Consider the following 11,725-nt stretch of genomic DNA (forward strand, 5'->3'; position numbering starts at 1 on the left):
CAGTTGTCCATGTGTGCGGCGCCATTCCTGGGCAGGCTGCATTTTCTTTCGCGCTGGGCGGCTCTCCTTACAGGGCGCACTCCTTGCGTGTGGGGCTCCTCTACGCGGGGGACACCTCTGCGTGGCAGGGCACTCCTTCCACGCATCAGCACTACGCATGGGCCAGCTCCACATGGGTTAAGGAGGCCGGGGTTTGAACCACAGGCCTCCCATGCGGTAGGCAGACGCCCTATCCATTGGGCCAAGTCCACTTCCCTATACCACATATTTGATGTTTACTTCCATCCCACTTACACTGGTAGCAATGAGAAAGATGCATAATTTTTCACAAAATTCTACTGCACAAAAGAGATCTCAGAGGATTGTGCAAGGAGGCGATGGACTGACAAGCAGAACTGAATGCTCTCACAAAAACAACAGAGAGGGAAGCGGACTTGGCCCAATAGATAGGGCGTCCGCCTACCACATGGGAGATCCACAGTTCAAACCCTGGGCCTCCTTGACCGGAGTGGAGCTGGCCCATGCACAGTGCTGATGCGTGCAAGGAGTGCAGGGTGTCCCCCAAGTAGGGGAGCCCCACACGCAAGGAGTGAGCCCCGTAAGGAGAGCCACCCAGCATGAAAGAAAATGCAGCCTGCTCAAGAAAGGCACTGCACACACGGACAGCTGACACAACAAGATGATGCAACAAAAGGAGACACAGATTCCCCGTGCCGCTAATAACGATAGAAGCGGTCACAGAAGAACACACAGCGAATGGACACAGAGAGCAGACAACCTGGGGGGGGGGGCAGGGAGGGAAGGGGAGAGAAATAAATTTAAAAAAAAAAAAAAGAAAGAGCCAATAGCCATCCAAGGGACCTGCTTTGGGGGCCAGCAGACCCAAACAGTGCTACAAAATTTCCAAGAGGGTGAGGGAAAGAGAGACGAAGCCAATACAACAAATGTGAGTTACGAAGTCTCCATGGAAGCCAGAAAGGGCTCCCCTTTACCACCTCCAAGATATTAAGCTGGGGTAAAACCCTGGCTCACTGCAGTCAACTGAGAGGGAAACAGACATCTTCCTTCCTGTCAGCTGTTTCAAGGGAAAAGGGAGAGGAGGTTATGGTGCTTTTCTTCAGTGAATTCAGCCAGCAGAGCACGTTTTGAATCTTGGATCTGGAGACTGAACACAGAAACACAAGAAAGCTGAGACTGAAACACTTCTGTGGAAAGGTATGCTGAATTTCTCCATCTGCTGGTCAGTCTGGAAATTGCAGGGACAAAAACTGCTCTCTGTTCTATTTGTATCCTAACCCCTGGGACAGAATCCTGGGTCCTGCCCATCTTAAACTGGGCAATTTTAATTACTTAGAATGTTGAACCAAATATCAAAGAAAACCTCGAGGCGGGGGGGGGGGGGCGCATTGGGGGGACTGGCAAGAGAAAATCAGCCATCAGAGTAAATTTACCAACATATTCAGATGCCTAGACATCAACAAAAGACTACTAGCCATACTAGGAAACAGGATAAGATGGCCCAGCCCAGAGAACTAAACAAATATCCTGAAGAGATACAGGATTTAAGACTATCAATCAGTGATAATCTCAAAACTCTCCTAATTCACCGCACAGAATTTAAAGAAAATATGACTAAAGAAATAAAGGATATTAAGAAGACACTGGGAGAACATAAAGAACAATTTGAAAGCCTACAAAGAAAAGTAACAGACCTTAGGGGAATACAAAACATAATGATAAAGAAACACACAATGGATGAGATTAAAGGTATATTAGAGGCACATAAGAGCAGATTTGAAATGCTCAAAGACAGAATTAGTGATTTCAAAGATAGAACATCTGAACTGGAAAAGACAGAAGAACAGAAAAAGAGATGGAAAAAATGGAACAGGGTCTCATGGAACTGAATGACAACGCAAAACTCACAAACATTCGTATTATTGGTGTCCCAGAAGGAGAAGAGAATGGAAAAGGGGCAGAAAGAATATCTGAGGAAATAATGACCAAAAACTTCCCAACCCTTGTGAAGGACATAAATATCAATATCCAAGAAGGTCAACACACCCCAAACAGACCTACCCAAGACACCTACTATTTAGAATGTCAAACATCAGAGATAAAGAGAGAATTCTCAAAGCAGCAAGAGAAAAGCAAAGCATCACATACAAGGGAAGATTAAGTGCTGATCTCGCATCAGAAACCATGGAGGAGAGAAGAAAGTGCTATGATACATTTAATGTACTTAAAGAGAAAAACTGCCAGCCAATAATTCTGTATCCGACAAAGCTATCCTCTGAAAATGAGGGTGAGTTTAAAGTTTTCAGAGACAAACAAAATCTGATAGAATATGTGACCAAATTTCAGATAGAATATGTCACCAAATATCAGATTTGCAAGAGATACTAAAGGGGGTAATGCAGCCTAAAAGGAAAAACAGGGGCAAGAGATGTGGAGAAGAGTTTAGAAATGAAAATTATTAGGAAGGGTAAACTGAAGGGTAAGAAGACAGGCAATAAAATGATATGACAACAGAAAGCCAAAGGACAAAATGGATAAAGGAAGTAATGCCTTTACAGTAGTAACAATGAATGTTAATGGATTTAACTCTCCAAAAAAATATGAGCCCTCTATATGCTATCTACAAAAGACCCACCTCAGATGTAAGGGCACAATCAGTTAAAAATGAAAAGTTGGGAAAAGGTATTCCATGCAAATAGTAACCAAAAAAGAGCTGCAGTAGACCAGATAAACGTAAAACAACATTATAGTAGATGAACAATAATTACCCAGTGCAGCTGGCAAATTGTTCCTGTGATCAGTATTTTGTAATTTTTTTCATACAAAATAAACACTTGCTTTTAATTGAGGAGGCTGGAGATATATGTTTAGATACTTCATTTTACTTTAACTGTTTCTTATTCAGACTCTTTAATTAAAATAATCTATCTGGGTCAATAATGATTTAACATAGCTACTGTTGAACAAGATTTTGAGTTTTTCTGCCTCATAAAATTATGACTTGGCAAACTGTATCTTCTGTAATTCATTCCAATAAGATGTGAAGAAGTCCCAAACAGGAATTTGATTATCTAGAAAGAATTATGTCTAAAGGGAAATAACTAAACCAATAATGTACTTCATTCTTAGAGATTATTATGTACAATAGAGCTGTAATATAAAAATTAGAATTGTTATAATTAATTTCTACATTTGAGTTATTTATATTTATGCTTGCTGCTATGCTATTTTTTATAATTGATTATATTAAATCTAACCTGGCCTTGCACTCTCGTTTAAAATTTGTAATTTCATGCAATCTATTTTTCTCAATCTATTTTTCTAATTATTTTACAATTTTACTTTTCAACAGTGAAAAAAATGCCACTGATTATACACTTTGGATAGAACATATGATATATGAATATATCTCAATAAAACTGCCTAATAAATAAATAATTGTGCAAGAATAGCCAGAAATAACAGGGGAATCAGAGATTGAGAGGTGAGGAATTTTGTTTGTTTTTTTATCTATTATTACATTGAAATAATGAAAATGCTTTAATAATGATTGAAGTAATGAACACACAACTATGTGATTATACCAAATACCATTGATTGTACACTTTGGATAAACTGTATGCTTTATTAATATGTATGAATAAAATTGATTTGTTTTAAAATAAATAAAGTAAAAAATATCAAAAATAGCTCTGTCATGTCATGAAAGGAGGTTTTAAGATGCAGGGAACAGCAATGAAAAACAACTGATATTTCCCAGTAATGTACTATGTTACATCACTATCCTCCCCCACCCCCCATGACTCCCTCGTCTGTTTGCTTGTTGTTTTGCTTGTTGTTTGTGCTCCATTTTGTTTTACTTTTTTTTTTTTTTTTTTTTTTGGCTCATTGTCTGTTTCTTTCAGAGGCACTGGTAACCGAACCCAAGATTTCCCATGTGGGAGGCAAGCGCTTAACTGCTTGAACCATATCCGCTCCCTGCTCTTTCGTTTGTCTTGCTCACTGTTTTTGTTCGCTGTCTGCTCGTTGTTTGTTTCTCCTCTTTAGGAGACAGGGGAAACTAAACCCGGGACCTCCCATGTGGGAGGCAGGAGCTCAACTGCTTGAGCAACATTCACTCCCTACATCACTATTTTATCATTATTAATAATTACCATATCTCAAAGGTCCATGACATGCTAGGACCCACCTTTTATAATAACAGGAAAGAAATGATTGAGAAAATTAAGTTAAAAATTTTTCAGTACCCTGAGCGTGGGATGTTTTCAGACTCAATTGTGAGAATCCTTGAAATCCATCTGATAAATACCTTAGTGGGGGAATACTCACAATACTGAAGGAAGCAGGAAGGGAATAAATAGCAATATAGTACTATTTGTAGATGAATGCAGGACTATTCATCTACTATTTATAAAGCCAGAAGCAAGAAATTTTTTTCCCAGCTTTAAGAGAAAACGTGAAAATTTCCTTAACCAAGAAAACATGCTATGCAGAAATATACAATGGTGCAAAAAGTTGGCTTAATGAAAAATCAACAAATAAACAAAAAAGAATAAAAGATACTTTCAAGGATCTCAGAACTTAAAAAATATATATCCAACCAAAACAAATAACTGGTGTTTAACAGATGTTTTAAACATAACCTTTGCAAAACAAAGTCTACCAAAGCAGATTAAAGAATAAATTTTCATTTTATAGGGTTCCTACAGTTCTTTGGCCTGCTGACCTAACATTATCCATGCTTAAATAGAGATTGAAGCTGGCAATATTGAATGTCCTACTTCATCAGGATTTTCTGCCATTCCCTCTGTTCTAATAAGGCCATTATTAAATTTTAAAGGTATAAAATAATATATACTGGTTATAAGCTATTTGGAGACAAGAAGTCTCCAAATACCCCTTTCTGAACTAATACACACATAGGAAGCAGAAGAGGCATAAATTTCTCTCTTACAAATGAAATATGTTCTACCTGTTACTATAATAAAGATTGTTTCTTTATTTTCCAAACTCTTATTCCCCAATGAATGAATATCTAAAATTAATCAAAAATGCTGGAGCAATTTTCTAATGAAATTTTTTGAGATTGTTATTTGAGTAATCATGTATCACTTCCTTTCCAAAGCTGGACTTGAATAACAAATTGCAGTTTACTACCAGAGATAAATCCCACAAAACCATGGAATCATTTTTAAATATAAGGGACTGAAAAGAAGATGGAATGAATCAAGGTCAAATCCTATAGAATTTCCACCCTCACATCTCTCAGACTGGCCCCTAACTTCAGTGGCCTGGTCTTCAACTTTCTAACCTTAACCTCAACTCTCAACCCCAAAATATGCTGACCATTATTATGGAAAGAGCAATTTTTCTTTAAATATAAAAAATTTCATCATGTCATCACCTCCCCCCCCCCCACCTCTAATGGCTCCCTATTGTTTAGCTGATCAAAGTCAACCTGACATGGAATACAACTTACATAATCTAGCTTTACTCAATTTATACAAATTTATCTGACACAATTCCCAGAAAAACACTCTTTTTCCACTGAGATCAGACTCCTTATATCCCTCTCACATCATACTGGTCCCCACCAGTAAGTGTTTGCTCATGCTTCCATCCCCCACATGGAATGTATGGAATGTTCCCCTTTTGGAGATGCTTTGCCTATACAAATAGTATATATTCTTTATTCAAGTCCCACTTTCTCCAGAAAGCCTCACCTCTAGAACTTTAATCTGAAGATACCTCTGCACTAGCATACTGTATTGACTATATGTACCAGACACTGAAGGATTTATTTCTAGACTACTTTGGATAGTGCTAGTTACATTATTATGAAAGTGTTTCCACCAAGATAATGAACTCTTAGAAGCTGTGCCATTTTCCAAGTAGTGGATCTACGATAGGCACCCAAAAACTATTCGATAAACTAATTAAATAACCCTGATAAAAAGTCAAGATATTTTATTATGTCAAAAGAGTTCAAGCACAAATGAAATGACATGATGTCTATGATTTGCTTCAAAATAATCCAGGACAAAGAAAAAGGGGAGGAGGGCAAAGTAAGTGGTAAAATGGATGAAACCAGCTCAGCCACATGTTGATAATCTTTGAAGCTGACTGATAGCTACATGGCAGTTCATGATACTACTGTCTTTTATACTTAAAATGTTTCTGAATGATAAGTTGTTTAAAAATAATAATAATATATTTACTTCATTTCAAAGATAAAGCCAAATACCTTATAACATTTTCTTTACCCAACCAATACCTAGGTCCCCATATAGAGTAAAAAAAAAAAAATTCTGGCAAGTTGAGTTTGACAGGGAACTTGCAACATCCTAATTCTTATCTAAGAATTAATATAAATAAGTTAGAGGAAACATCTAATCAAAAAGCCCCTTTTAGTGGAAAGGCTCTCACCAAAAGAAAAATTAATCTTATCACCAAAAGCAATATAACTTATATTACAAATTTTCATTCAACTACAGTATTCACAAAAGGGTCCACCAGACAAATGCTTGAAAATCAAAGACACTGGAAAAAATCATAAGAAAAATTTGGAAGCAGGAAATAAGAAAAAAGGAGAAAAAGTTGCTATAATCAATGTTCAACAATCCAAATCAGCCAATGTTATTTTAGGAAATTCACAATCTAAAGACACTTGATGCCCATACAGGGAATTGGTAAGTTTTTAAATAAGAGAACAATTATCATTTCTACTTTATTCCAATGACTGAAAAACTGTTTAGAAATTTCAGATATCTGGCATAAGGACAATGTATCTATTTGTTGCTGCTAAGGAATATTTCATCCCTTTGATATTTCAGCGTATAGCTATTTTTCAAAATTCAGTCATTTTCCCTATGATATCCTTCACTATTTCCTTCCAAAAGCAAAAGCAGTAGTATCACACCTACTATTTTTAAATACAGGCATTTTATTATTCTAATCACATCGCTTTTCTTACCTTGCCTTTTTTTTCCAAAGTGGTTTAACAATTTAATCAATGTGATTATTCTTATTTCCCCTTCTAATCCATATTTTGTTTAAATATTCAAGAGTGAGATCTTAGTTACCAAGACTTAAAAAACTTTTGTTTTTGAACAGGTATCTGACATATACATATTTACAAAGAGCAAGGTATACCCAAATTGGAGTACTGCACTTGTCTATCACCTAAAATTTGTAAAGTTTAAAACAGAAAAACATCCTGCATAAGCAGTTTAATAATAATGAAGTCATCCTCACAAATGAACTCCTTAGGAGGAAAGGAAACTCATACTCAAACTACCTTGAACCTGTACTATCTTTAAAGTTAGCTTTTCCTAGCTAATAAAAGTAATCTTTTAAGTGGTATAAATAATTTCTCTCTTCTGAGAATGGAAAAATTCTTCTATGAGAAAGTTAACCTAAGGGGCCAAAATAGTGCTGAAATTTTCTCTTCTATAAACAATTTTCTGATAAAAAAAAAAAAATCATACTATGAAAGAGAAATGTGAGTAGACCCACCGGATTACATTGCTACATTGAAAAAGTTGACATTTACTACACAGTCTTTTCTATGCAGAATGCCACATACAATGAAATTAAAAATAATATTGAAAAAAGTTTTTTAAACCACTAAGTACATGATTAAAATGTCACACTTTTCTTTCCTTGCATCACAAAAACAACTAAATTATGCTACCTTTACAATTTGTGTACTCTCAATATTTAGAAAGCAAATACACATAAACACACATACGAATGTAAAACAATCTTTAAAAGACCAGGAATATAACCCCATTTTATACAACTATGGTCATTTGCAGATTTTTCCTCATATCTCCGACATAACATAAAATTTTTAATGAGTATATTAACAAGTTTTATCAAATGCACGCTATTCCAGTGGGATGAAAACCATTTATAAGTTCTATTTAGATTAAGAAATCCCTTGAGAAAAGTATGTAGTACATTCTAGTTATATCATTTCTAGAACAGCAAAAATCCCTATAACCTATTTCCCCACTGTTTTTCTTAAGAACCAACTGCGATGAATCTTATGACTTCTTTCACAAAAAATCAAGGCTAAGTACTATACTTACTGACAGAAAGCTAATTGCATTTTCAGCAAAGGTAGAAGTTTCCATAAATTAATACTTCCTATCTCATTTGAATGGTCTAGAAAAATAACAGTGAGTGTAAATAGTCAATTCAATATTATTTGCAGTCACGTTAAAAAAAAAAACACAAAAAAATGAAGAGTGTACCTTCATTTTAAAACTAGTAGGGAAGGAGAGAAAGGGAAGACTTCTAAAACCAAACTGCTTAAACTGAGAAGATATTTAAGTCATTTTTGAAACATAGCTCCCCTAATGCAAGAAGGTCATCCTTAAGCCACACCCTCTTTGGTTTTTTACAAAGTATTGAGCACTGTTAAGTCATCACTGGTACTTCCATTTAGACTGAAGTTGAAGGGCATTCCAAAACAATTGTATTTTCCTGCATCTTGTATTTGATTATAGCTATCATTTCACTGAAATTAAAGATATGTCTATGCAATTCTCTAAAACAAATTTTATAAGCCAAGTTTAAGAAATCCATGTTCAAAAACTTCCTTTAGAAATTATCTGTTCACCTAAGAATTCAACCATTAAACTTGGCAGAACATATTCCATATTATCAAAAGAAAATATGAAAGTATGAAACTGCAGTATTCAGAATGTTACAAAGGAAAGCTTAAACTATACAAAAATATTTTAGAAACTTCAACTCCCTATTTCCTCTCAAAGTGTCACAGAACTTTAGAAATACAGTATTCTTTAGACACACTAAAGACCCTAAAGTAAATTCATTTTGATTCAAAGGGTTAAAGCTAAGATTTTATGGTTTCAGGCAATAAATATGGATAAGAGAAAATTACCTGAGAAAATATTTAGTGAGGCAAAATACCTTTACAAAAGAAAAGATGTATGAAAATCATTTACTCCCCTCTGCTAGCTAGAGAGTCCTCTCCTAGAATACATGCTTACAATTCAGGCAAGTATGACTGCCGAGGACTTCTAAACCTATGTGTTAGGCTTATTCGAAGTAGAAAGGTTTCTCCACCAGTGTATTACAAAGAAAAATGAAGTATAATTTTTAAAGTTAGAGTTGAAGAACAACTGTATTAAATATGCTAGTACTGATAAACAGAGCGTAAGTAATTTCAAAAAAATTTCAAGTTATAACTTAAGATAAAGTTTTCTACGTAAATTGTTTCCAATTCTCCGAAGAGTAGGGATTTATTTAGGTTCTCCAAATCAGGGCTTAAGTAGAAGAAAAGGAAAAAAAAGTTTTATAAACAGTTTTTCTAACCTTAGTTTACATTTGGTAAAACAGAACATTTATTCACAATCAAGTAAACAAAACGCCAAATATAAGATTCCTCAAGTTTCACAGGTAAAATGAGTAAAACTAAAAATAATCCATTAATGTGCAAAGTAATGAAAGGGTAACTGTCTGGATCTGTATTTATACTTTACTTTTGCAAGTAAAAGATATATTGCTGCCTGGGATTGCTACTATGACTTAAAAAAAGTTTATGTCTATCTTAAGAACACAATGCCTTATTTATGTTTAAACTTGATTTGTATCAGATCTCTTTGCTTTTCTGGTAATTATTTCACCATGAACTGATTATAGCAAAGGCTCCTCCTTCCCGTTATGCCATTAGTCAGAACATTTCAATTTTCGCTTTTGCCAAAACACGGGCATCATAAACCATCTCTTGCTTCTGGTTTTCTGCTTTTCATTGTAGATAATGCCAATGAATGTCAACAAATGCATACATGTGCACAAGTTTGTCGTTTCTTTTCCCAGCCCTTTTTTCTCTGGAAAAAATCCTACTGGATTTTTAAGAGAAGACAACTTATTCATAACTACCATCCTACTAGTGTTAAAAGAGAGAATTCCCAAATTCCAAAAATACTAGGTAAATATGATACTAGCTGGAGAGGAAATTTCCACTGAAAACGTAAATAAAATATGCCATCAATTAAGCTGAACATCAACATAATTCACTTGGTCAATAGTCAATTCACATATAATTTTAAACCCATATATAATTTTAAAAATCACTTATATTTGCTTGTGAATTTCACAGGTGAATTTTGTGTGTGTATCTGGTTTATCTATGTGAAAATGCTCAGGGTAGTATTTATTGGTTTAATCAGACTCCATATTAAGTGTCCTGGAGAAAGACAATTTGTCTGAAGTATTAGTAGCAAAGGGGAAAGTGGCCAAAATGAGGGGGGGGGGGTAGAATTACACGTCCAAACAGGGCGAATAATCGACAAATTGATCACTGAAAGCAAAATGAAAACGTGCCTCTCCTGAGTAGCCTGAATAAATTATCTTTATTCATGACGTCTCAGATGTCTCAGTATCCTACCTCAGTTCATTCACTTCCCAACTTCCTTGACTTTTCAAGGGCCAACAAGGGGCATCCCTTTTTCTGGAATTGTATGTTGGAGCAAACTGTTTAGGAAGGAGGAATGGGACGGACAATTTCCAAGAAGGCTAAGAAACAGGTGGGTTAGAACCGGCAGCAGCGTAATCTAAATACTTAAGGAGCTTTAAAATGACAGACGTGGTTAAAGCAAAGATTGCAAATCGGAGGAAGCTCTAATGTGGCATATACCCTAGCGGGGCTGATTGCAAACAGAAAGGGGGGGGGGGGGGGGCGGGCAAAGGCTAACTCCAGGGTGGTAGCACTGGAGCAAAAACAAGCAGCAGGAGAAGTGGGCTACGAGCAATGGGATTAAAGAGCAGCAGTAACACCGGACAGAGTGGAAGTGATGGCTTTGGTCCGGGGAGACCGGGGCCAGTGGGGGAAGGACGTCAGGGAGTGGAAAAGGGATTGGGGAAAGAAGGAGTACTGAGACCTAAGAATCCTGCCCCAACAAAAATGTACAGGAGAGAAATGAAGACGAGAAGCCGCCCGGCTTCCTCCCAACTGGAAGAAATTTTCGAAGGAGAGTCGGGGCTCGCCGCCGCCGCTGCCTTATGCCTCGCTGCCTTTTCCTGGTGGTAAGTGCTGTGGCGTAGAGGGGAGAGGGAGGAGGAGGAGGAAGACTAAGGAGGAGAGTGAAGATGAGGCGGGGGGTGGGGAGAAAGGGGGGTGCGGCCTGCACAGTCCCAGCGAAGCCTCCGCTCTCTCGTAGCCGGTCAGCACCGGGTTTCCCCTAAGCCCAGCCCCGCATAGACTCACCCGCCTGCCTTGCCTCGCTTTTCCCGTAGCCGACTCCACGCACTGCCTCGTCCTCACAAGAGACCACTGAACGGGTGTCGGGGAAAATACTCTTCAGAACCAGGCCTGATTGCTTCAACGAGTCCGACCTTTACGGCTGAAAGAGAGACTATCAGCTTTCGGTGGGTTCCACAGCCAGACGGGCCACCATCTTACATTAGGGTAAGACTCCTCCGGCCTTCCGTGCGCAGGCGCACGCCGATCGGGCCGGGAGGGACGGGGGAGGGGCGGGAGGAGCGGCTGGCGACCGAGTGGGAGGTTGCGGCAGCCGCGTCCGCGGCACCCTGGGAGTTGTAGTACTCAGAGGTCAACCGTCCAGCTGCAAGCCGGGAGTTGAAGTTCTAACTCCGAGGGCTGACGGGATCGCCCACCTCACGTGGCTGTTAGAGTGCTGGCTATCTTCGTGTTTTGCTCCTGTCTCTGTCCGCC

At 37.6% G+C, this 11,725-nt stretch overlaps 1 protein-coding gene across 6 annotated transcripts in view; it reads right to left on the bottom strand.

Moving 5' to 3' along the window:
* Window positions 1-11,471, bottom strand: part of CNOT4 (CCR4-NOT transcription complex subunit 4) — a 133,825-nt gene extending 122,354 nt beyond the window's left edge. For 3 of the 6 annotated variants that reach the window (XM_004470446.5, XM_004470449.5, XM_004470447.5), the window contains exon 1: window positions 11,258-11,386. The gene's annotated coding sequence lies outside the window, so the exon portion shown is untranslated. Of the gene's footprint in view, window positions 1-11,257 lie in introns of all 6 variants that reach the window. The other 3 variants (XM_004470448.5, XM_004470450.5, XM_004470451.5) reach the window with 3 other exon arrangements.
* Window positions 11,472-11,725: the final 254 nt, after the last annotated feature.

The sequence above is a fragment of the Dasypus novemcinctus genome, chromosome 5 (genome assembly GCF_030445035.2).
Source record: "Dasypus novemcinctus isolate mDasNov1 chromosome 5, mDasNov1.1.hap2, whole genome shotgun sequence".
Lineage (NCBI taxonomy): Eukaryota > Metazoa > Chordata > Mammalia > Cingulata > Dasypodidae > Dasypus > Dasypus novemcinctus.